The 22,625-nt window shown below is 47.8% G+C and overlaps 1 pseudogene; it reads left to right on the top strand.

The window, feature by feature from the left end:
- Positions 1-7,898: 7,898 nt before the first annotated feature.
- LOC111185381 (uncharacterized) lies at positions 7,899-10,241 on the top strand (annotated as a pseudogene).
- Positions 10,242-22,625: the final 12,384 nt, after the last annotated feature.

A 22,625-nucleotide genomic window follows, 5' to 3' on the forward strand; every position in this document is an offset into this window, starting at 1 on the left:
GGGTCCAACCCCTGCACCCTCCATGGGGAAAGGGCCTTGTCCAAGGTCACTGCAGCAAACCCAGAACTAGAAGCCAGGCCTCCTGGCTCCCAGGCCAGTAGCCCACCCCGCGCAGGCAGCATTCTGCGAGCATGCTAGCTTCTCTACCAGACAGGGAACTCTTGGTGATATTGTGGTTGTTGACATATGACAAGCTGAGGAATTTGTAATAAAATGCCATCGTTTCCTGTCCTGGGGCAGCTCAATAATTTAAATATGTATATTAAACAGAGAAACAAATCCCATAAAAACTCAATTCCCATCATTTTTTTCTCTTCCCTCCCATGTGGCTTTTTTTTTTCTTCCTTTCTCTTTCTTTCTTTTTTCCTTTTTTCCTTTTTTTTTGTTTTTGTTGTTGTTGTTGCTTAGGACCAGCTCAGGGTATCTAATCATGCACCAAAAACAGGAAACATCTCTGCCGAGCAGGGGTCTTGCTTATCAGTCCTGCCTTGGGAGAGACAGGAAGCAGGAGACCTACCAGGACCAAATGGAAGTATGTTCACGTTGATTTACCATCCTCCATCCCAAGAATTTCCCCGGGCACTCTGCCCCCAAAGGAGCCCCTAAGTCCTTCTCTGTTTTCCGGCTCCCCTCCCCCACCCCAGCCCAGGTGACAAAACGCTGTGACTGTTAAGATACTGTTTGAATGTAGAATGTTATTATCACTACATATCATCCAGATAGGCTTTCTAGGTTGTACTAAGATGTCAGAATGATGCAAGCCAACATTTTTATTATTTAGGATACAGTATACTAAGTTTATGTTGATTACTCTAAGTATCATCTTTGAAAGATATCTTGCATTAAAGTGTTGATAACGTTCCACTTTTGCAATCATATTTGCATAGTGTACTACAGAGTTTAGCAGGAAAAATTATCTTGAGTGGCGTTTCTCATCTGCTCTGTCAGTCTCACACTGCTCGCTTCAACTTGGTACAGGAGGCAAGACAAACGCTTACCATTTTTTTTTTTTATAGCAACTTTACATTATATAACGTTGTTCTTGTTTCTTTTGGGAAGCCTGCGGCACGGAGTCTTTGAGACTGGTCATAACTGGATTCCAGTTCCAGCTTATGCACTTCAGAAAGTCGTTTAACCACTCGGGGAAGCAGTCGCCTCTCCTTTTAATATGGAGTTAGTAAGGCTGTGAGATTTAGATCACATAAGGAAAACACCTAAACAGCACTGTGCCTGGCTCGTAGCTGCCTGGTATGCAGTGGCTCTTTGTTTTACATACAGTGTTTTTAAATGCCTGTTTACCACATTTGGAAATTAAAGATGGGAAGTAAACCGACTTTGCACTGCACTTCTAGCTGACGATTCTGTGGCCTCCCAGCAGAGTTATATATGCAGATAATCTGTTTGATGCTGCTCAACACAGAAGGGACACTGATTTTATTTTATAAAAAATAGTTGAATGTCTCCTGAGTGTCGGCTACTGGGAAATAAATATTCTAGATTTCATCTCTTCATTCAGTCATTACAAACAAGAGACCCCCACGTTCTCCCCTTTCCTTTTCTTTTTTTTCACACTCCCCCAGGCCTACCACAGTCTTTTTGCCCAACTGGATGCTATGTTTCATTTTTGTCTTATCACCACCTAATGTCCAAATTTATTTAAATCATCCTCAGACAGAATCCTACAAGATATGAATCACATTTGGGTTTTTTTTTTTTTTTGCTCTGACTTGTCAGCTGTCTCATTTGTGATTGACAAGATTTCCATTTCAGTAATTTCTACTAATTCTGCTTCAAATCTGTATATGTAATGAACACACCAATTGGTATCTCATTATTTATTAGTCAGGACCATTTTTCCAAGGGTAACACACGGGTTTCATAACTTATAGTACAGGGTAGCTGCCTCTAAATGAAACTCAAAGAAAGCCTTGTCCAGTTTGCATTAAAACAGTATCCAACCTATGAGTACCAACATTTTTTCCTCTCCATGATCTGATCCTTTACGTGTAAGAACGCTGTTTGCGTGCTCCCGTCAGACTCTTAAACACAAACAAGGCTTTTCTCTTTGTAAAGGTATGTTGAATTGTATATCTCTGCATAAAGACGGAAAGAAACACCAGATAGTTTGCCCGCACCAAATAAAAAAACAAAAAAACAGTCCAAATTCTCCAATGCAAACACAATCTGACACATGTTAAAAATTGCCTGAAGCACTGGGAAGTTATAGATCTCCCTGGGGCAGGTAATTCATTAGGAAATAGCCTCATGCCCCATGTAGCAATTTAAACAAAAATATTTACTTGTGGTAATATCAGACGATAAGGGTAACAGGGGTTTCTTTCTGAACAAGGGGGAGGGAGGACCCTGCCGTAGATGCCCATCATAAGCATTGCAAATGAATCATTAGTCTTCTTCCTACAATCTAGGTCAGGATGGAGCTAAAGGGGAGGGCTTTTAAATCTGCTACAGGGCTCAGCGTGGATCTGCTTCTGTGAAGGCACAAGGGGCAGACAGTTCCACTGTGCTGAGGGATTCTAAGTGCGATAGAAAAATGCTTTCACCTGATACAGGGACCTCCTGACCCAGGGAGTCATCAAGAATAAAGAGGGTTGTACTTTCAGGTGAATGTCATTGAAACACACACACAACACTTCTTGAAGCTTTCTGTGTTCAACTTTTCAGGCCCTGAACAGTATTTGCCAGGTAGATCTTAGAAGGAAAACAGTATCTTCCAGACTCAGGAACATGTGGATTTTCTTTTTTTTAAACAACAGAATCATACACTCTTTGTGTTGAAAGGGACTTTAGAAATCAACTACTCCAAGCGTCTCCTGTTGAAGAAGAGGTTTCATGTCCTGTACGATAGAGTGACTAACTTGCCCAAGGTCATAAGAGTCATCTTCATCATGCCACAGTTTATTTTACTTTTGGGGTTTCTTTTTTCCCCAAGATTCCTTTTTTGGACAATATGAATAATTTATTAACTAATGCAGAAACAAAACAAATTGACTTTGTAACTGCCACCTGATAAACTGGATCTGTGTCAGAGACTCCTGCCACGTGCCTCATCCCCAAAATGATTATGTAAGGATGCTGTTTACCAGACCTCTGTCCTGGGGGTCCTTCCTCAAAACCTCCAGCTCCGCCTTTCATGTGATTATCTTCTAGGCATGTTGTAGCACTTAATTCACTCTACCAAAGGCGCAGAAACTTTTGTGTAGCTTTTGTTCTATCCTTCCGGAGCCACCACAAGAGGTTGGCAGTGTGTATTTTCCTAAATTTGTTCTGAAATATCCCTAAAGCTAGAGAAATCTAAATAGAAAAACTTGCATTTCAAAATTAAATCCAAGCTACACACTAAATGGACTTGCTAGGGTAGATGGGCTTTTACTTTCAAAATCATAAGAAAACCTAAAGTTCAAATATGATACGAGAAAAACATACAGGCAAAAAAATGAATGGGTTTTGTTCTTAACTTTACCACTGAATTTGCTACAAACCGTCCACATGATATGTAGAAGCAATTTTTCCTTCTCTCTAGGCCTTGTTTTCCTCTTCTATTCGAGTAAGAAGGAAACCAAATGATCTCCAGGGTTCCCTCATTGGTTATGCCATTCAAATAATGTCTCCAAAATTGCTTTATTTTTTTAAAGCCACAGTCACTGCAGAACTCTCTGTCGCTATTGCCAAAGATGTGAAGTGACAGTAAAGGAACACTTCAGTATCTGCTAAATCTATGTAAAGCTTTCAAAGGATGTAGTTTCACTATTGAAATAATTTCTCCAAAACAATGTTAACTGACTTTGGACTCAGAGCTTATGAATCTAATCCTCTAACCAGTATGTTTTTTCCCCCCATTTCACTCTCCAGGTTGATTTGTGAGGGGTTTTTTGTTTTTTGTTTTTTTTTCCCTCTTCCTTATTTTAAAATATTTAAGGCCTGAAGAGAAGTAGGAGTCTGGAGGACGCAGCATGTGAATGCACACACAGAGAAGTAAGAACAGGCCTGTTTCTTATCTAGCCTGAACACTTCAGTAGGGACCGAATTTTGTATTCAGTTTCTCCAGCCACAACTTGAAGGTTATAGAATATTCTATTTCAGGACACCTTTAAAAGCGAGGAGCCCATTTCAAAGTACTGCAGAGTGTTATTTTGACTTCTGCCACAGGATGAATCATTCCTCCTGAATGCAAACACCAGCAAAGAACGCGTTAGAGGATCCGCCATCATATTAAAAATTAAATCCGGCTGCATTTCATAATGGGCTTTCCTTTTTAAAGCACGGTTTCATCTTCTCACCATGGAAATTGCGCTCTGATGACTGTTCTTTATGGCTAACACTGAGGTATCGGCTGAGGTCAGAACCCTGCTTCTCTGAACAGGGAACCACAAATGTCACCAACACATGGTACGCTTGGCAAATAATATATTTCTTTCCAGTCTCCCGTGTCTTCAGTTTGCCTAACGTCATGCTTGTGGTAAGCTGGAGAGGGTTTGTTTCTCTGGTCTTCTTCCCTTCCTTTGGTGGGACCAGCGGGAGGCATGCAATTTACAGTGAATTCAAAAGAGCACCTCTTGTGATTTTTGTTGTTGTCTTTATTTTAACCTCCAAGAAGAGAGAGATTTAACTCAGTCTTCACCCCAGGCTAAGCTAATACTTAGGTCATGTCTGAGCTCTCTGGGGAACCCCTGCTTTATACCATCCGAGGGGCAGTGGTGTCTTTTCACGTGGAGCAGCACAGCTGTCCAGCCATATGGGCCCCAAGCAGCCCAGTCAATCGGATTTGGGGAGGTTTTACAATGTAATTTCTTAACGTGTTAGTATTTGGGGTGAGTTTGTTCAGGAGTATAGACAGCTCTTAAGCCCAAGGGTTTAGGTTTTAAGAAGCCATCACAAATGTCCCAGCATCTGATCAGACTGTTTAAAAACAGATATGAAATCTGTGACTGGGGGAGGGGAAAGGACTCGTGACCCCCTCGTTGGAGAAAACCCCAGGGGTATGCTCTAACGATTAATTCAACATCAGCTGGTTTTTTTTCTTTTCTCTCCTTTTCTTTTCTTTTCTGTTTAAACCCGGGGCTCATCATTTAAGGCGTTCCTACTCAGGCCTGCAGAGCCTGTTACAAAACCTTCTCTCTGCTCCCCTCCCCCCATGCCGCAAGATGAGAGAGCAGATATCCTGCATTGCAGCGGTGGCGCAGGAGGACCGCACTGAAACCGTCCTCAAGTAAAACAAAACCAGGCCTTTAAGAAAAACCAAGGAAAAACCAGTGTCCTGCTGCCCTTCAGTCAAGCAACCTAGAGCTCCAGTCGCAGCCCCATGCCTCCACGTAGAAGGTGTTCAGGGACTGCTTGCTTAAGGAGTCCTTAGCGAATAGGAAACACATAGTCCTGAATCTAAAACCCTTATCAAAATGGTGGCAGTCTTGAGCCAAGCGACCGCCAATATAGTTTTTCCACCAGAAAAGTATTGTAGTTTGCGAGCAACCTTATCAGAATGGTAAGTTTCCCCCGGAAAGAGATCCCTTTCCGGGGATCTTGGAAAGACAAACTACAGTCGTCAGAAATTAAAAATCTACTGCAGGGATGTTTTATATTCTTTTCCTCTCCTCTATCTCTCCCTGTCTGTCTCTCTCTCAATCTAAAGCGAAGCTTTCCGCTTCTCGGAATTTACAAAAACTGCTTATTTTTAAGCTTCTCGTGGTACATTGTTGGAAGCAAAAACCCAGTGCTAAGAGGTTGTGTGATTGCTATTCTTCTTTTAATGAGGCAAACACCCAATAATTAACAAGAACCGAAATGGCCTGGGAGCGAGCAGGGCCGAGCCCAGGGTCACCGTTCCTTGGGCCGGTTCCCGCACGGTGGGCGCGCATCTGCGATGACCCCGCAGGACGGCTCCCGGCCGCCGCGCGCGGGCCATCTGATTTGCGGAGCTGCTTGTAGCTGTCAGGGGCTTGTTCTTTCTACCCATCGCTCGTTGCTCTGAATCCAGCGCTGCCTAAGGAACGCTTAGATTTTTCTTTCTCTTTTCTTTCTCTATTTCTTTCTTTCTTTTTTCTTTAAGTCATCAAAGAAGAAAAGCCTGAGTAGGGGAAGCAGATGGGCCCTGCGTGTGCGGACATCGCCGGGGTGAGGGTTGACTCCCGCGGCTGCTGAACCGGCTCCCGGGAAAGACCGAAGATTTCTCCTTGCTGGCGCTGGGTTTGTGTTGGGGGGTCGGGTCGGGGAGTGTCTGGGGGTTTTGATCTAATGGGCAGATTATTCATTCTGAGTCCTTCCTTAAGGCCAAGCTAACCCCGCGCTCCCGGAAAAACACTCCACACGGGGCACACACCAGCACAACAAAAGGCGCCTCCCGAAGTGAGTCTAAACGTTCGCGGGACGGGTGGCGGCCGGACGTGGAGACGCACTTGTGTGCGCTCTAATCTCGGGCGTCCATCTGGCCCCGGCGGCGCGGCGCGGCGCGGCGCGGCGCGGGCGGGCGGGAGGGCGCCGCGGGCAGCGAGGCCGGGAGCCAGGAGGGGCGCGCGCACGTACCCAGAGGCGCGGGCACGCGCGCCCGCTCTCCTTCACGTTCACCTTGACTGCAGGGGGGCGGGGGATGGGACTACCTCCCCGCACCCCCTGGCTCACGACAACCCCTCTCCCCCCGCGCCCCGCCGCCGTCCTGCCCTGACGCAGAGGCTCCGGCTCGGGGAAAGAGGAGGGGGGGCGAGGCGCAAAGGCCCTCCGGTCGCCGCAGCGGCGGGAGAGCCGCGCGCTCTCCGCAGTGATGTCAACCGCCTCCGCCGCAGCCCCCCAGCCACCCCGCCCCGGGCCTCGCCCGAGCCGCGTCCCGCGGAAACACTCGTCCCGCGCCTCCGGCCTGGGGTTAGAAGCAGAAGGCGTGCGGTGCCCTAAGCACCCCCCCACTCCATTTGCCAAAGCAGGAGAGACAGGGGGTGCACCACCCTCTGGGTAGGAAGCGGAGGAAGGGTAGCGGGGCGGAGGACCAGGTGTGGGTTTGCTGGCCCAGGCCGCTGATCGGAGTCGTCCCGGGACCGGTGCGGGTTACGTCAAGGAGGGAGGGCACTGACCACTGCAGGTGCCGCGCGTGTGGGCACGGTGAAAGCGCCCCCTTCTCCCAGGATAGAAACGGATAAACGGAAGCGCGTGTGAATGTGCGGGTGCGAATCGCCACCTCCCGCCTTGGTTTTCCCGCCCTTCCGAGCGCTCCCACTTGTCACTTTCCCCAAATCCGCATTTTCCTTGGCGCAGCTCTCCCCAAGCAAGCAGGAGAGGGAGGTACCCGGGGGCAGTGAGAATGACGTGTGCTGGTGCAGAGAGGGGGCGGGGGGCTGCGGGCCCGGCTCTGTGGACCGGTTTCTAATCCTCTTGTTTTCGGTACAGTCAGCAGATGTGGCTTCTTTTAGCTGAATAATCCGTTAAAGGAAAAATAATTTTTCAAAAGGACCTCACCCGAAGAGGATGGCGAGCGAGATTGGGGCTTGGTAAGATAAATTAAAAGGCTCCAAATTCTCTCTGTCCCTCTCTGCCTTCCTCTCTCCCCTGCTGCCCCTCCCTCCTCCTCCGTCCCCCCGCCCCTTCTTCCCCATCCCCTGCAATCCGCCCTCGACGTGAGTTCACGCGGAGGGCTGGATTTCCAGGCTAAACCGCAACTTGCGCTGCGCGTTATTATTATTCATCTGAGGGTGCTGCCGCTGCAACCTTTGCCTCCTGCTCTGCTCTCCGCTCCTTCCCCCCGGCCGCCGCCGCCGCCAGCAGTGCAGTCCCTCCTGCACGCATGCTCTGGCTCACCGAAGGGAGATTCTGAATTTTTTTTATCATGCTCATGATCATCACCATGACGCTTCTTATCATGGTTATCATTTCCTCCTGCCAAGGGGAGCGACCACCAGCGCCTTCTCTCCGCCCGCCCCTTCCCCAGCGAAGGCAGCCACTCGGGCTGGGCCCCGGCGGCCGCTCCCTAGATGCGGACTTCCTTTGCCTCTCCGTATCCCTCCCTCATTCTTCTGCCTGTACATTATCTTGATCCCTTTTATTCCAGTAGATCTACTGCCTTTCTTTGGAACGCTGCGGACTGCGACCAGTCTCTTAAAAAGAAGAACAGAGAGAAGAAGACCCTGAATAGACCACCCCCCGGACAAAGCACTTTGGGTTTCGCCAGAAGGGATGCGCGGGAGCGTTGGCTCGGGAATACGAGTGATCTCCCGTGCGGTAGGGGGCCCGCCCGGCGTGCGGACCTCTGAGGGTATTCGAATTGAATTTTATTTATCCTTTTGGTGTGCTTGGACTGTGTCATTGTTGGGGAGGAGTTGCGCTTGCTTGTTTGTCTGTTTTCTGGGAATGGGAGCAGAATTGTGGGAGATCAGGTAGACTCAACTTGGCTTTCCTGCTACCTGCCTCACCCTCTGGAGATCCGGGTGTTGGAGAGGAGACTGGGGAGCAGAAGGCTTAGAAAAGAGTAGAAGCTGGAGATGATGCCTGGAGGGCTAAGGGAATAGTGGCGGGAGGGGGACGTGAGTGGTGATGGGCCAGCTGGAGGAGGGTGAAAAGCAAGGGTCTGTTTTAACACCCCTTTGGGTTCACAGGATGGGTTTTGCTGGGGCTGAGCATACTGATGTCTGTTGATGGGAGCTCTGAGAAATTGATGAAAAATTGATATGTCCATGTACACACTTAAGGAGGCGTCTGGATTTGTGTGTAAACAGAGTGGAGAGGTAGAGGAGGGCATGGAGGGAAGGGGCTGAAAATAATGTCTTATTATCCCTTTGGTTTTGGGGACTCTCATTCTCTGGCCCTCTCCCCCTATTTTTCCGGGGGTGGGGGAGAAACCCAGGGATCCAGCACATTAGGCAAGAGTGACTTTTAAATCTGTGCCCACCCTTCACCTGGTAAATCCCGCTGACAGTTTGGGGTGGGGTGGGGAGAGTGGTAGGGGTGTTTCGAAGACATAGATATTCTCTCTCTCTCTCTCCCCCCCTTCCCTCCGTCTCTCCCCCTCCCTCCCTCCCTCCCCCTCCCCTCCGTCTCCTCCTCCCTCTCTATGCCCCCCCTTCACTCTCTTCCTCCCTCCTACCTCCCTCGCTCCCTCCCTCCCTGCTGCATTTTGCATGAGCTATCTAGGTCATTAGCATTTTAGCGTATGCAAGACTTGACAAAGCTGATGAGGGGCCAGATGGGCCTCGGTCTTATGGGTGTTTTTATCCTCCCCCCCCTTTTTCTTTTTCCCCTCCACCACTTGGGACCTGAGCGAGAGGACTGCAGCAGCCGAGTTCCGGAAGGCTGATTCCCCAGATCCTGGCCCCGGACCCCGGCAGCTAGCCCCTGCGGCACGCCCGGCCCGGCTGCTCCTGGACTCGGCGAGCGAGGTAAAGGCTGCGGCCGCGCGCCCTGCCCTGCCCTGGCAGCCGCTGCAGAGCTCCTGCTGCCCTGCTCGTTCCTTGCCCTCGTCTTCCCCCTCCTGGCCCCCCTCAGTTTCCTGGGCAAAGCTGAGGGTGAGGTCGGTGGGTAGGATCTGCTGCGCTGGGGCGAGGTGGGGTTGGTGGTGTTTTTTGTTTTGTTTTGTTTTGTTTTTTTCATTGTCTGGGCTTGCAGGGGAGGCAAGGCTGGCGGAAGGGGCCAGGGGAGTCGGGGTAATTAACACGGGGGAGGCACCCCTCCGTTTCCCACTTCCACCCACATCCCGCAACCCACCACCCCCTCCGCTTTGCAGGAAAAAGCCTGGATCCGAAAGGATGGGGGAGAACAAAGAGCCTTTGGAAGACGTCGCTGTTATCTCATTGTCTGTGTGATCGGGAGAGCTGCGGTAGGGAGGATGCTGTGGTCCTTTTCTCCCTGCGCTCCCCCACCCCCAAGCCTGTCCCCGCTGTCAGTGCGCACGCACACGCGCCGCTTTTTACTTGTTTTTCCTTGTTTTCTCATTCCATCTTCTCCCCATCCCCCTTCCTTTCTTCCACCTTTCCTTCCTCCTTTCCTTCCTCAGGAGAAAGGCCTCTCTCTCCGTGTTCACAGCGGACCTTGATTTAAATGTCCATACAATTAAGGCACGCGGTGAATGCCAAGAATGGGGCTGGCTGTGCACCGTCGGTCCGGGAGGGCCCTCCGAGGAAGGAGCCACAGAGCCGAGTTGCCCTCCGCAGAGCTCAGCGCTGCGGCTTCAGGCGGGAGGGGTCGCGGGCTCTCGCTGGCTGGGCTGCCCCAACCGGAGCCTTTGGGCTGGGGAGGCGTGTGGCTTGTGACAGACAGGGGCTTAGAGATGCAAACAGACTCAGAGAGAAACAGAAGCTGATTCTGTAACAGAAACACAGATCTGTGCAAGCCCAGATTGGGGGTGGGGGGAGTGTGGAGCGGGGAGGCAGTTGCTGTGAGCGCATTGCGGAGTGCTTCCGTGTGCAGATTTTTCTCTGGGCTCGGGGTGCATTGTATGCGGGGCGACACCTTTCTTCGTGGCTGTGTTTTTGCTCTGGTCTTAGCTTTTGGTTTACCCTTTAAACAAATAATCTGGCATCCAGAAGACCGGCAGACTGTGTCAGGGCTGGGACTGCAGATATATTGGGTTCTGCTGTCGGTTGGGGGGTGGGGGGAGGGCAGCCAGTAGGAAGGGAGGAGGGAGGTGTTTGTCCCTCTTTGCTGTAGCGCTGTGGGCACCTGACAAGCCGAAGGAAGTCATTGAGATACAGGGGGAAGAAGCACCAAACTCCTGGACCATTCACCACAAGCTCCATCAGAGCTGAAAGTATGGCCAGGGCTCTCCGGAGAAACTCACTTCCTCCTGGCGGCTGTAATCGCAGTTTCAGGCAGAGATCCAGGAGATGCCGAGGAGGGGAGAGGTGCAGTAACCTACATGCACCCGAGGGGGTGGAGGCGGTGCGTTCCTTTTTAAAATCTGAACAGAAGGAAAAACAGAATGTGCACAGGTGGGGGTCTGAGGAAAGACTGTTTTTGAAAGAGGCCATTCAGGGAATGGTAAGGGTTAACCCTCCCTCATCCTGAAGAACCTGCTACCCAAATCACCTTTCCTCCCCATCGGCAGACCTAGTGCAGCAGCTGGTCCTAGAGATCCCCCTGCGCTCCACAGTCACAGCCCAACCCCCGACCCTGAGCTGCAGTGGAGAGACCTAAACTCATTAATTTCCAGGTGGAGAAAATGGAGGAGGGGCAGGTCCCTGCAGAGAAAGGAGGCCAAGAACTGGAACTTCCCACCCAGGAAGGCTGCTGCATCCCTTTCCTTGACCCTGGCAGAGGCCCGTCTTTGCAAGACCAAGGCCATAAGGGATGCTTACAATTTTAGTTTGGTTCCTGACAAGAGTAATCAAGGCCTAAAAGAGTCTCAGCTGAAGCTTACTGAGGCGCTCTTTCTTCTCCAAAGCCTCAGTATAGCCCACTAAATAAATTAGTATTCATGGATACCTAGCCTCATCTCCTCCCATATATTTACTGAGTACCTACTATGTGCCGATCATTGTGTAATTATTATATCTTGAGTTCTTCCTTTGCCTTCCTAAGGGAGTGTCTGGAGTCAGGTGAGGTTAAGCGTGCTGTGCCCCATTCCAGACACTCCCAGAACCTTCTCTGAGTCTGGCAGAAATGTGCCAGAACCTACTCACCCCTGCAGAGAGAAGGATGCAGTTCACATCGTGCAAACTGCAGGCGCAGGGCTCTTCTTCACATCCCAGAAGGCAAGCCTGGCTGGACGACAGAAGAGAAAGCAGCTTCTCTCATCCCTTAGCCTTAGCCAGGGTTGTCCTAAGAGGGACCGGCAGCCACTGCCTTCAAAACAGTCCTCCCTCTAAATGGTCCCTCCTTGGCCCTCCCCCGCCCCTCCTCTGAGCGCTGCTCTTACAGTGCTTTGGGGCCTGACTTAAGCCTCCGATGACCAACCCTCGACCCCACAGTTGTCCACATTAATGAGCCTCATCTCCGTAATTGCTTCCCCGTAATTCCATCAGACATGACTGTGCCCTTCGCTGATGTGCCTGCCGCCAGTACAATCTCCAGATGCCTCCCCAAGTAACGCCCCTTTGAGGTGGAAACCTAACACGCTTCTCCCTGAGAGTTTAAACCGCAGGCACCATGGACGAGGCCTGCCAGGTTCCTGCTGCCAACGATTAGGATGGGAAGGGCGTGTTTTCTTATTTTATTACTTATTTAAACTCTTGTTCCAGAAAGCTCTAATGTGTGTGGGAGTGTTCTGGGTTTGCCGGGGCTTTTCCAGTGTTCGCCAGGTCTCATTATGAAATGTGGTTTTAAGGGGGGCTTTAATGGCTGAAAATGGCACCGATGAATGCACCACTCTGACCCCTGGGTAATTTCAAGGCCCCTTTTGTGTTCACCAAATATAGGTATAAGGTGAAGATCAGTCCTAGCTTCTTATCTTCTGCTCTATTAGGGGCCTATTTCTGCCCAGCGGTATTTATGTAAGAAACCTGATGATTTCTGCTCTTTCAAGGCATTTCTTTAACCCTTAACATCATCTTCACCCCTATCTCTCTATCTGAGCCCCTCTAATTACAAGCTGTGGCTTAAATGAAGGAAAAACGATATGAATTTTAAAATGTAGGACATGTTTGGGTGCAGTTTGCTGACCGAATATGCTATGAAGACCCCCGTTGGTTCACACACCACCATCATTATGGTCCTCATGGTGATGGAAGCTCATAGGTTTCTCAAGGTGACAGCACCAGCTACTTTAAGATGGATTTAGAAATGTATCAAAGGAAAACTTGGTAATATTCTTCTTTCCCCTGCCAGAGATGGCCCAGGCCCAGATCTCTGTTTAAGCGGAAAAGAAACTGATCCTTTAACAGAGGCAAAGGTAAATTCTTGTATGGCCTCTACATTCCTTTCCCCAGCGGGGTGGGGAGGGGGGACAGTTTTTGTGGGCGCATGAGGAGCCTTAACCCAAGAAATAAAGATTGAGGGGGAGGGGTAATTTCTCAGCGGGCATATGCCCATATACACATATATACATAGATTTTCTTGCACGATCATATCCACTGCTAGTATATATAGGAAGGCATTTAACCACACATACAAAACATCTCCTATCTATCTCCGCAGGGAAATAATTTTCTCTTTCCCTCTACTGAACTTACATAATTCCCCCACCCCTTGTTCCAATCTTAGAATGGAGTCCTTTGCGGGCAGCTGCAAAGCATTCTCCCCAGGACAGATGGAACCACCCTTCCTCATCTAGTCTGTGGGTGGGTTTAGTGAGTCAACACAGGCTGAGGGTTGTGCTGGTGGTTTGTGTTTGAGGCTTGCCTGATTATTGTCAATAAAAATTATGGGAATTATAATACCTAATAAAAATGTTTTTTCTTCCAAGTCCCATCTAGAGTTCTTTTATTTGGGTGTTTTTGCCAAGTCTTACTCAATTTGACTTCAGTTTAAAAAACAATAACAGCAACAACAACAAAAACATTTAATACTTAATTGCATCTCCAGTGTAGACATAGGACAAGAAAAAGACTTCAAATGGGATGCATTCCGGTCCACGTGTGCTTGCTCTGGGCCACCGTATGGGGACTGCTGGGGGCCTGGAGAGAGCTGCATCCAATTCAGATGGCCTCGGAAAAAAAAAAAGCAGGTATTATTGAGAGCAAGGAATGTTCCAGGTCAGAAATGAAGTGTCAGCAACTCTCAATAGAGTCACCTTTTCATTTTCTAATCCTTCTTTCTTTTGTCTTAAAATGGAAATGTTACCCGAGAAATGAGGACCTGGGTCATGGTTTGCATACACACACACACACACACACACCGCAAATAAACCTCCAGGATCACTGGGGACTTTCTCCAAATTAAAGCGGGGAGGGAGGTTTATTTTAAATTAAAAGCCAATCTAATTATTTCTTAAACATACACAAATATAGAGACCTAGGACCTAGGAGGGAGTATTTTCGCTGGAAGTTCCATGTGCTGCTTGGTGCAACGTTCTCAAGGCGGTTCTTCGCAGGGAGCAGCCGGCCAGCGGGTGCTCCCAGGCGGCCGGCTCTGCTGCCGGGGCACCGGGCTAGGCCTCGCCGCCCATCCGGCCCGCGGCCCCGCGCCCCGGGGCTCCCAGTGACCCGCTTTCCAACGCGCACGAGGCTTGCTCTTTTCTCTTTTTCTCCTCATGCGCCCATGACACCTAAATCGAGCAAAGCGAAGACGAACAGGGCTGCTTTCCTTTTGCTTTTCTTTTTTTGCTCCTGTTTTCCCCGCTGTGATTTTTTTTTTTCTCTCTTCTTGCCCGAACCAAGAAACTTGGGGCCCCAAAGACCTAGGTCAACCCTCATTTCCCGAAGCTTCCGACTGATCCAAGGTGCGTGTAGACGCGGAGAGGACAGGGCACCCTCGGCACGGGGCCACCAACGGGAGGGACAGTCCCCAGAGAGGCTACCTTTTCCACGCACCTCCGCTCCCCCAATTTCACAGATGGGCACACGACGGTCCGCAGAGATGATTACGGAGTCCGGGGTAGGAATGGGGCGCGGGTCAGGGCGGGGGTACATATTCAACTTCGAAGAATGGGACGTGGCAAACCGAAGGCCTTGGTAGGTGAAGCATCCTCTCCTCCCAGCTGCCCAGCACTTCGCGGCCTGGCCTTTGCGCCGGGACCGCCAGTTGCCCCCGCCTCGGTCCCTCTCCCCTCATCCTCATCTGGGCCTCCTTCCCGTCCACTCCGGGCCCTGCGGCCCCGACAACCTCATCCCACACTCTGGAAAGCCTCGGACTGAGCCAGAAAGAGCGGCAGACGGGCGCGGCCCGTAAGGTACATGGGAGGAGGGTGGGAGAGGACCCGGCGGGAAAGTCACTTCTTAGCACCCCCTTTACTTCCCACCAGCAGAGCGCAAGGGTGAAAGCCCTTCGCGAGGGTTTTGTTGTTTTGGGTTTTTTTTGAGGGGGGGACATTTTCCACCTCACTGCATCCTCCCTGACTCCCCTTTACTCCTACCACCCTCCTCCATCCTCCACTCATGGCCTGGGCTTCTCCCCCCAGGACCCAGCGATTCACCACCCCCAGCGATGTCCTCGCCCTCCCCAGATACCTTCCTTCCCATCCCCAAACGCCCTCCTTCCCCACTCCCACACACACTCTAAAGAAGCCAAAACAACAGCGGAATCCTCAACCCAGAAGGAAAACGACACATTTCTCCTTCAGACTTAGCGCTGGTTCCAGATCCTACGCCAGAGGGGACCGAGCCGCTGAGAAGCCGGCCTGACTTGCTCTTTCTGGCTCCCTGAACCTCCAAATCCCAGCCCCAACCCCGCCCCCGTCCTAGGCCGAAGGAGATAGGGCCCTTCTGTCCACTGGACCTGGTTTCTGTTTTAAAAAGAACTAAACTCTTCCTATCCCTCGGCTGCTGGGCCCACCAGGGTGCAGAGTTATTGATGCAAGCCTCCCCTGGATTAACAGGCCAGTGCCCTGAAATAACCTTCAGAGCACTGGTCTCAAGGTCACGTGCCCAAGGAAAGGGGCCGGTTAGCCTCCAGAGGCCACACACACAGGTCAGGAGCAGAAGGTGCCTGACAAAGGTCGTGCCTCGGAAAGCTTGTGACACGCGGGAAGGTGCACCTGGACGTCACAGGGGGGCTTCCCTGCAGCCCCTCACACATACCCAGATTGATGTGGCAATATTTATTCCCATTTAATTGAGACACTGGTTTAATTTCTCATGGCTTCGGTTAAGGCTCAAAGGGGTTTTCTACAGCTTTTTTCCCCAGTGCCTCTACAGAAACTAATTGCTGTTAATATCCAATTCTGGCTTTATTATTCGTTAGCCAATTATGTATCCCATAGCCCGGGCCCCTTGCTGCTTACTGTCTCTGCTGGAATCAGCAAACACTAGGCCTGGCTTCTGCTTTTTTTCCTTGCCTCTATTCAAACCCTTCCCCCATCCAAGATGATTTACTGAGCACATCAGTCATTTTGTTTGTTTGTCCCAGCACTTAGCCCAGTTGGGGCCGGGGGAGTGGAGTGGTTACTTTCAGGCTTTTTCTCCCCCCCTTTTGAGGGAGATTTTTTCCTTTTCAGTTGAAGTAAATAATTCCCACTTCTTAAAAAAGAGAATTTAAGTTTTCCCCCCCTCTTCACCACCTCTGGGCTTGCTTTCTCTGGAGCCATTTTTGGAGCGGCACTTTTCAATCAGAAGAAAGCGTGGGGCCTCAGCCTCGAGGCCCCCCCCCCCCCTCCCCAGAAGCCCAGCCAGGGCCGATCGGAGAGCTAGCACACATGTGTAACACCGTCGATTCACACGGAGTGCTTGGACCGCGTCATTTCATATTTCAAGGAGGGAAAGTTGAAAAAGCGCTTTGGAAAAGGCACCCTTTTCGGAGATGAAGAGGGAAGCTTTTGTCTCTTCTCCCATGGATGCCCTGGAAGCAGCTTCTGCTTTACTTCCTTAGCATGTGGAGCTGTCGCAAGTGGGGGCAATAGCCTTAGAAAAGAAAAAGAAAGAAAGGAAAAGTGTTCTTTTGCCTCGTTTTATTTGTGTGTTCATTGATATATGGAAGCAAGCACTTCCCATGACGGGTGCTCTGGAAACAGAAAAATAAAAGTAAAAATCATAGCTACAGCAGGGAGATCCTTCTTTGTCTGTTTTCCTTTCTTCCCCCATTTTGAAATAATGCGTTAAGTGCTCTAATGTGCTCTTACTACCTTGAAGAGTTCTATAGCAAACCTGCCTCGTGTCAGCATCAGAACTGAATGGAGAGGAAACAAAATGTCAGAGCAGCTGGCTTTGGCTGAGGCATACCATTGCCCCCCGGAGGCCTGGCCCCTTCTGCTGAGGAGGCCGGAGGCTTTCATTCGGGCCTGGGAATCCTATGGTCAGGTTTTTCTTAGGGAGGATGTAGGGGCAAGTGTTGTGTCAGGCTGGGACATTGTTAAGAAGGTGCCTTACACATAAGGTTCAATAAATACCACCCAGATTGGCTGTAATTAAATTAGCAGCATCTGCCCTTCTGCTTTTGCTGCAAAAAAAAAAAAAGCTACAATTATGCATTAAGGCCTCTTGGACACAGAATAGATAGAGTGGCTCATCGGCAAGGAAGGGGCTTAAAAATGTTTCTGGTTGAAACTAACACACCATTGTAAAGCAATTATACCCCAATAAAGATGTTAAAAAAAAAAAAAGTTTCTGGTTCATCCCTTAGCCCCAGTCTTGCTTAACTCATCCAGGTGTGCAGACTTTGATTTTCAAACAGTTCACGCATGGTAGAGAGATGACATACAAGCCCAGTCCCAGACATAAATTCTAAGAGTAAAAAACTCTCCTTTGAGCCCTTCTATCTTCCCTGTAGAGCACTTGTTTTCCTTTCTAGTAACCCCTACACTCAAATCTTTCCCTTCACCACCCTCAACTCACATCACAGCCAAGGTCTTCCCAACTGGGGTATGCCATAAATAAATATCAATTTCTCTTTCCTTCTACACTCCTCCCCCAGCCCCTTGAAAATGTCTATATTCTCAATGGTCAAGAGGTGTTAGGAGAAAAGCAGTGAGGTTAAGCCATCTCACATAAACATGTGAATTGCTTAGTCTCAACTTTCCCAGAGATATTTACATCTTAGAAGAGGCACTTAGATAACAAGTGGAATCTAAAGGTTGGAGTTTCTCATAAAAGCATCCAAAAGGGGGGAGAATAATGTCAACTTCCCTGTTTTTTGTGTGAGGATAGCATCCTCACTCCTTCCTTCCAGATTTACTGATGCTCTGAACATATCAATATGACCCAGTTAATAAGAAAACACATTTCAAGAACCTCAGGTGAATCCTCTTTGGTTTCCTCTCCCAATTGAAGGCTGGTAGGAGCACCCTGAGCCTTTAACAGAGACACCTGTGATTTTTGCATATTAAATGCTTTCAGTCTAGGTTAAAGCCACCATCTTTAAAGCCAGACCGTTCATGTCACTTTGCATAATTGTGAATTCTGATTTCATTGTTCCATGAAGAATCACACTTAATTATTTGATTAAATACTGGACGATGTGACCCAATGAGCCCAGTTCACTACAGTACCTCAAAGAAGACTCAAAGGCATTCCAGGTGAACCTAGGAATTGAATAATGTACGGTCAGGCCACCCAAGATGGCTATCCTCTTGCTCTCTGTACCTCCCCCTGCTCAACCAGTACCTGCTTAACCTACACCCTAATCACATGACTAACCTTCTTACATGTTTGCCCCGGCGCCAGGTGGTGATTGTTCTAATCTTTAGATCAGAAACATCTTCACCTTGATAGCTCAAGGAGAGGAGGGGCATTTTCCTCTGCTGGTTTCCCTGGTAACGGATGAGCCAACCTGACATCAGTTCCCACTATAACTGGTAACCTCCCTACCCGACCCCCAGGGAAGACTGCCGCCATGTCCTGCTCCACACGGTGGGGTGTCGCTCCAGGACCTTGCTTCAGACATGTAAGTTTCCCCATGCATTAACTATTGATCCCTCTGTCGCCGACTCTGGGCTTTTTCTACGGTCTTGAAGCTGGGCAAGTACACGCGTCGTAGGCCTGCAGGGTGAAGCACTTGACTTTGGTGCATCCCTGCGCTGGTTTTGTTTACTCTCCTCACCCTAGTCAGTCTTCCCTTGCCTACGCGGAGTTCCGTCATCTCCTTGACACCCTGACGGCATCCGTTCCCATGCCGCATCTACACTGCAGACGATACAAAGCCAGGACTCAGAGCAGGTTCTTGCAGGGCGAGGAGCAGAGTGGGTTGTGACTTTATATAGTGGGCTCGAGGCCAGCACGTTCCTATCATGACGGAGCCTTCCCGGGTTCCCACCAGCCTCTTAGAAAACTTGGTCTTGGAAAATGTCGAAAGTCTCTCCCTGGTTTCCCCTCTTTCCCTTCCGCCTCAGCGTCTTGCGGCCTTCGCCTGGATGATTAATCAACAGCGACAGCATAGCTCGAGAGGTTAGGAGCGTGATCTCGCCACCAGCCCGTACCCACCCCTGTTTCGATAAACCTGCCTTACCCAATTCCTGAATCACTCCTCATACTACTGACTAAAAACTGTCCTTGGCAGCATTTGGGGCGGCTAGGAAAATTATCTAATGTGATACCAGGGCCTTTCAGAAGTCTGGAGGGATTTGATCTCTTCCATTTCTTGAGGCTTCCAGGATATTACAAAATTAAGAAATGCCAAAGCAGGGTTACCAAAATGGTGATGTATTTTATGTGCTTATAGTTAAGAATTTGAAATTAAATGATTAATATCTGCTTTCATTTTTGTTACTGTACCTATACTGTATGTATGTATAAACATATATACTGTATGTACATATATACATATATACTGTATGTACATGTTACTATACCTATACTGTATGTATATATATATACATATATACTGTATGTACATATATACATATATACTGTATGTACATATATACTTGTATATACTGTATGTACATGTTACTATACCTATACTGTATGTACATATATACATATATACTGTATGTACATATATACTTGTATATACTGTATGTACATGTTACTATACCTATACTGTATGTACATATATACATATATACTGTATGTACATGTTACTATACCTATACTGTATGTATATATATACATATATACTGTATGTACATATATACATATATACTGTATGTACATATATACTTGTATATACTGTATGTACATGTTACTATACCTATACTGTATGTACATATATACATATATACTGTATGTACATATATACATATATACTGTATGTACATGTTACTATACCTATACTGTATGTATATATATACATATATACTGTATGTACATATATACATATATACTGTATGTACATATATACTTGTATATACTGTATGTACATGTTACTATACCTATACTGTATGTACATATATACATATATACTGTATGTACATGTTACTATACCTATACTGTATGTACATATATACTTGTATATATGTACATATATACATATATACTGTATGTACATGTTACTATACCTATACTGTATGTTACTATACCTATACTGTATGTATAACATCTTCAAATATATTATCAAAAAGTCTGCATATGAGGCCCTTTGCCATTCTGGCACCCAGGCAGAAGGCCAGACTCACAAACAGCCGCCTAGGCCTAGGCCTAGCCCCTAGTCCCCGGAGAGAGCATAGCACAGTGTGTATGACTTTGGGTAAGTTGCTAAATCTCTCTGAGAATCCTTTGTAAAAAGGTGATGATAATAATGCTATCTACTTCATAGAGTTGTTTGGGGAATAAATTAAATAATGCACGTTAAAATGTTTAGCAGAGCGCAAAGCACTCTTCAATAGAAATATAAAGCAAGCATGTACAAAATGTAAAACTCTGTAGTTGCCACATTTTAAAAAGTGAAAAGAAACATGTAACATTGATTTTAATCATATGTTCTATTTAACCCAATATATATATAACCCCCAATATTATAATTTTAACATTAATCAACATAAAAATTATCAATGAGATGTCTAACATTCTTTTATTCAGACTAAATCTTCAAAATCTTACACTTACCATGCAACCCAATTCAGATACTGAATTTTCAACAGGAAGACTTGCTTCCTACTAGATTTCATAAAATTTATAGTTGAAGAAAGAAATTCACACACCCAAGTTAGTTTCAACCATTCTTAAATATTTTTCAATAACCTAATAGAGTACTTGTTTTAAAGCTTAAATTAAATCAAAGATCCTATTCTTCGATTGCAGTAGCCACAGTTCAAGGGCTCAGTAGCCACGTGTGGTTAGTGGCTACCCCATCAGGCAATGTAGGTTTTAGCATAATGCCTGGCATATAGTAAGTGCTCAATAAACACTTACTAGCCATTTACTTGGGGCCCCACCTCTCTCCAGATGGGAATAGGGAACAGCTCCTTCTCTTCCCTCAGACTCCAAATTGGTGGCCAGGCCCATTGTTTGCTCCATGCACAGCCTGTGAGATGAGCCCACATCCAGCAGCTCCAGGGCCCCTTCAGGTACAATTTCACAGTCACTGATGAGGCCATTTGCCAGAAACATCTCCCTGACTTTCCCTAACTGTAACTCTAGGAAGGCTTTCAGAATCTCCAGGATTATTTTGCTACGTGCATGTGTGTAAGGAGCAAGGATAGTGAGGCTTTCGTGGAGGGTTATTCTTGGAAACATGAACTTGGTACATCTGTACAGCAGGAAAGACAGAACTAACGTGGCCACACCTGTGACTGACATTTGTTCCTATTTACAGACCAAACTGCATATGGGAGAAGGTAGATGTGAGTGGGACACCCTAAATTTACCCCTGTGCTAATTCTTGTGCTGTTGATTACAATATTCTCAGCTTCTCCAGATTCATTTGCAAGCAACTTTTATTGAAATCTTGCTGTTCGTCAAACACTGCTGTCGGCCAGGAGGAATTTGTGGCTACATAGGACTCCCTCCCTCCCTGCCCTCAATAACCTTAGAATCCAGTAGAAAAAAATAAGACAAATACATAAATAATTATGACAAATCCAAGTGTGGTCCATGTCATACAAGAGCAACAGTCAAAATGCTAGAAGAGTTCAAATGAAAGAGATACCTTCTCCAGTGAGAGGGTTAGGGAGACTTCAGGAGGCAGGTGGAATTTGGGGGTGAGGGAAGCAGCCTATATGGTAAGATTAGCAACAGCACCATCCCTGGCGTGAGGAGGGTTTGCAGGACAACGCATAGGTATAATGACACTATAGCAGAAAGAAAGTTTGAAGCCAGATTGCATGAGGGGATTGCTGGATCATATAGTGTCTAAGTGAGCCCAGGCTGCCATAACAAGATACCACGGACTGGCTGGCTTAAACAGCAGAAATTTATTTCCTCCCAGTTCTGGAGGCCGGAAGTCCAAGATCAGGGTGCCAGCATGGTCGAGTTCTGGTGAAATCTCTCTTCCTGGCTTGCAGGTGGCTGCCTTCTTGCTGTGTCCTCACATGGCAGAGAGAGACAGAGAGGGGGCTCTAGTCTGGTTTTATAAGGGCCATGATGATGACCCCACCCTCATCTAAACCTAATCACCTTCCAAGTACCATTTGCCATCTCAAATACCATCACTTTGGGAGTTAGGGCTTCAACATATAAAGCTGGGGTTGGGGGGAGACACAATTCAGTCCATAACACATAGGAGTTCTATTTTTAATTTTTTGAGGCCCTGCCATACTGTTTTCCATAGTGGCTGCACCATTTTGCATTCCTACCAACAATGCACAGGAGTTTAGATTTCTCTACATCCTTGCCAACACTTACTGTATTTTCTCGTTTCGGAGCCGGGAGGTTGTTTTGTGTTTTGCCTTTAGTAGCCATCCTGATGGATGTGAAGTGATATCTCATTGTGGTTTTGACTTGCGTTTCCCTAAAGCTTAGTGATGTTGAGAAGCTTTTCAAATGCTTATGGGCCATTTGTATGTCTTCTTTAGCAAAATGTCTATTCAAGTCCTTTGCTCATTTTTTAAATCAGGTTATTTGCTTTTTGCTGTCACTGTGACAATTATGTTGGCAAAGCCGAGGATGGTCTGTCAGATGGAGTGGAAGTATCGATCCTTTACCCCCTGAGTAGTGTTTTGCTGTCCTGAGACTAGTATCAGGTAGTTGCCCTGGTCAGCTGCATGCCGGCTGCTCATCATGTGTCTCCTGACA

This window comes from Delphinapterus leucas, chromosome 6 (assembly GCF_059928025.1).
Source record: "Delphinapterus leucas isolate spDelLeu-1000000601 "Yukka" chromosome 6, BTC_Dleu_Yukka2, whole genome shotgun sequence".
Taxonomy (NCBI): Eukaryota; Metazoa; Chordata; class Mammalia; order Artiodactyla; family Monodontidae; genus Delphinapterus; species Delphinapterus leucas.